This window comes from Mchenga conophoros, linkage group LG17 (assembly GCF_057382185.1).
Source record: "Mchenga conophoros isolate Kocher_MC1m ecotype Shallow Benthic linkage group LG17, M_conophoros_male_GT1.1, whole genome shotgun sequence".
In the NCBI taxonomy this organism is placed as follows: Eukaryota; Metazoa; Chordata; class Actinopteri; order Cichliformes; family Cichlidae; genus Mchenga; species Mchenga conophoros.
Genome location: NC_140542.1, coordinates 20194628 through 20198782, shown reverse-complemented (window position 1 = coordinate 20198782; position 4155 = coordinate 20194628). Strand labels below are relative to the sequence as shown.

Here is a 4155-nt window from a genome sequence, read left to right as displayed (position 1 = left end):
AGCTAATTGTTATTTACTAGCTAATCTTAAATGACTGTTCAGTACAGAAATGAAGCCCAAAAATCATGTTTTACAGTCCTGTGGTCTCAGCCTCAGATACCTATCAAATCACACAAAGCTCATGTAGAAACAAATGTACAAAATATGTTCTCCTTCATTTCTGTCAAACAAAGCTGTATGAAACGTTTCCAGCTGTTAGTATCATGGTTGCTAGGCAACCTGGGCAGCGTGACAGAGGCTAGACCAGGGGTGGGCAATCTCCGTCCACGAGGGCCGGTGTCCTGCAGGTTTTAGATGTGTCCTCGAACCAACACAGCTGATTTAAATGGCTAAATTATCTCCTCAACATGTCTTGTAGTTCTCCAGAGGCCTGGTAACGAACTAATCATGTGATTCAGGTGTGTTGACCCAAGGTGAGATCTAAAACCTGCAGAGACGCCGGCCCTCGTGGACTGAGATTGCCCACCCCTGAGTTATACCCTGGAGATAAATTGTTAAAAACTTCAGTTAGCGAACTCAGATCAATACTCACACTGGATGAATCAAAAATTACAGAATAAAATACAGGCCTACAAGCCTCACACTTCCGGCCTCAGCGGTCTTTGAGTGCGGCCCTTGAGGACCGTTAAGGCTGCGTACTTTAAGGCTGCAGACCCTGAATTGGGATAGAGCCATACATACATGTTTTGGTTCGTGCAACAGGACCGTCCGGTTATTGTCTCCCCAGAAACATTTCCGTTGTCTTTTTTCCTATTTCCGTTGTGTTGTGTGTGCTTTTGCAGCGTTTTTCTTTTTGCAGCGTTTTTTTCTTTTTGCAGCGTTTTTTTCTATTTGCAAGTGTTTTCTGAAGTTGCAGTCCGTTTGGTCTCTCAGGGCCACCGTACCCATCCCAGTTTTAACAAAACTCTAGTTCTATACATTCACACCCATCCAGACCACTCACAGTTCACAACACACCAACACAACATAGCATTGTCAAAACAGAGTGGGAGGGGAGGGCACATCTCTCTACACCCCTTGTTCCCCAGCCCGTTCACACATCTTGTCAGGCGGTTTGTGGAGTGCTTTTGTCACGGTTGGACGGTCCTCCCCGGACAACCTGCTTGTTTATTTGTGATGTGTGTGCGCCTTCCTCTCTTTCTCTCTTCCTCCCTATTCTGTGGGTCGGGCTATGCCTAGGGGCGGCGTCTCCGAGAGAGCGAGAAAGGCCGACCTCTGACCCGGAAGAGTAACCTTCAGCTCCAGCTGCCGCTAATCATTCCTCACTACACGGAGGTATTTAACGGTGTGTCCAGACGGCAGTCGACGCTGGATTGTACTCGGAGCTCGGTAGATAAGTGTGCTCGTGATCTTATAACCCGCATAGCAAGGCAATCCTTCTTATCCGCTGTTGTGTTTGCTCGTCTCTCAGGTGGAGAAGTACGGGACGGAGGAGTGGAGAAAAGGGATTCACTGGTGTTTTCGGGAGGAGGAATTCACACGGAAGGAGTGCACACCGACCTCACGGGGAAACTCGCCTTCACCACTTTTGGGATTTAGAGAAAGGACATTGTTGGATATCTCACTGTTTGAAGACTGTATTTCAAGCACTGTAAATAAACGCACTGTCGGCTTCAACCCAGAGCTCCGCGCCTGAATCCATACCGCTCATTAGCCCTGACAGCTTTGGCTTCATCCCAGTTTGCTGCTCGTTCATAGTGGCATCTGCTGACCAACACCGCAGAGGAGCAGGGGGTGAATGTGTGCACATGTGTCTTTGTCTTTCTATGTGTCACTAGTGGGTTGGTGAGAGTGAGTAACTGGATGGTGTCTGTGTGTGCATGTGTACACTACCAGTCAAAAGTTTGGACAAACCTCCTCATTTACTGTTTTTTCTTTATTTTTACTACTACTGCTACATTGTAGATACAAACTGAAGACATCGAATATATGAAGCAATATGTGGAATCATGTAGCAAAGAAAAAATTATAAGTAACTCTAAATATGTTTTGTATTTTAGATTCCTGAAAGTAGCCACCCTTTGCTTTGTTGACAGTGCTACAAACACTTTGCCTTCTCCCAATGAGTTTCATGATGATGTCACCTGAAATGGTTTTGACTTCACAGGTGTCCCTTGACAAGGTTCATTTGTGAAACTTCTTACCTTCTTAATGGAGTTGCGACCGTCAGTTGGGTTGTGCAAAAGTTGGGTTGGTACACAGCTGACAGCCCTATTTGAAACTGTTAGAATTCATATTATGGCAAGAACCAATCAAGTAAAGAGAAATGACAGTCCATCATTACTTTAAGAACTGAAGCACTACAACTGGCTCACGCGAGAATCGTCCCAGGAAAGGAAGACAAAGAGTAACCTCCGCTAGCTGAGGATAAATACATCCGAGTCATCAGACTCAGAAATAGGAAGTTAACAGCATCTCAGATTAGACCAGATAAATGCCACACAGAGCTCCAGTAGCAGACACATCTCTACATCAACTGTTCAGAGGAGACTGCATGAATCTGGCCTTTATGGTCAAATAGCTGCTAAGAAACCAATACTAAGGAAAATGTCTCTTACAGATCCAGCAGTTGGTGATACATCGTGCATTCCTATTTGTTTCTGTTCCCCCATTCAACTCCTGATGAAGGCACTCATATGGCCTTTACTGCTTTGTATTAACAAAATTGGCCAGCAAATATTTACATATTTCTCTTTATTTTCCAGGTCAGATAGTAAACACAGCTGTTCTCGCATAATGGGGAGAGTCTTGAACTAATCCAGTATTTTACAGGAGTTTTATACTTTCATTGGGACACCTGTTGTTTTTACTTATTTAAACTGTACTCCTCATTTCAAGAATTTAATTCCTGTTTCAGGATCCACACAGCCCAGTACCTACAATCGTACTCAGCAGCAGTGACGGCAAGCCCTTGAATGATTCAACTGAGGTCAATGTCCAGATGGATGGACAAAAAATGATTCTGGACAATGGACATTTCATTGGCGATGGGTATTGTCTTCTCCCTGTACCATGTCTACAATGTTGCCTATCCAAGTGAACTAAAAAAGACATTTTGCTTTTTGGAGGCATTTGTTCTCAACTTGGGAACTCTGACTACACCTGTACGAGTAGCTGTGCAAAGAGTGGCAAATGCATTAAATATCTCCTAGATTGCCAGCATAGTGCAGGTGAGAGACCGATATTGTCCCAATATGGACTAACAAAGGACCATGAGTCCCACATTAAACTTAACTTACATAACTTAAGGCTGCAGTTCATTGATAATTTAAATAAAAAGATTGTTCTTGAAATAGTTTTACTGAAAATGCAAACATGCTGATGAAAATGTGTTGTTTAATTGTCTGTTATGAAAGTATTGCTATTTCTAATGTAATAATTGTTGTTTTATCTATAGTATAATATTTATATGTATTTATTTATAGTATAGTAAAGATATTTAGTTATTACTGTTTAAATGACTTATATGCTATTATTAGTAGTGGTGTTGTGCTTAGCGTTAAAATGCCTTTTTGTCTTTTTCTGTAATACAAAGTGCCAATAAACCATTAATATATGTCTATATGCTTGTATTTATTTTACCCTATTCTAGTTAATTCGATTTAAGATGCATTTTATTTTGAAAGATTTAAAATGGTTCTTTAAAGAACCACTCAGAAAAGGGTTCTTTAAAATGGGTCTTTAAAGAACCACTTGAAAGACCTTTTTAAAAATAGTTCTTCAAAGAACCATTTTTTTAAAAAGGGGGCAAAAAAGCCACAGGTATATTACTACTTTCTATGTAGCTATTCTTGTAAAAGCAAAATATGTTAGGCACCACAGTGCATTCAGATCACAATTCTGCTTGCAAAGCTGCCAGACAGTACAAAAAACAAACAAAAGAAAAAAACAAACAAGCAAACAAAAATGCTTCACTGATATATATAACAATCATTTATTTTCGTTGAAAACCAGACAGAGACCTGAGGCAGAGCTAACCAAATCCAACTCCACCTGAGAATATTAAAAGGAAAGAAAGAAAGATAAACACAAACAAAACCCCAAACCCACTCTCAGAGGGTTGAATGGCAGTTTGAGGTGCGGACCCAAAAGCAGACTCAATAGATGAAAGACTTTATTAAGCTCACAAATCTTAATCAAACAAGATGGGGCGCG

The 4155-nt window shown here is 41.3% G+C and overlaps 1 long non-coding RNA gene across 1 annotated transcript; it reads left to right on the top strand.

Annotated features, from left to right (window-relative positions):
* Positions 1–1225: 1225 nt before the first annotated feature.
* LOC146555399 (uncharacterized) lies at positions 1226–3562 on the top strand. Its single transcript, XR_014889182.1, has 2 exons — positions 1226–1329; positions 1412–3562. It is a non-coding gene; the product is annotated as an uncharacterized LOC146555399 (long non-coding RNA).
* The last annotated feature ends 593 nt before the right edge of the window (positions 3563–4155 follow it).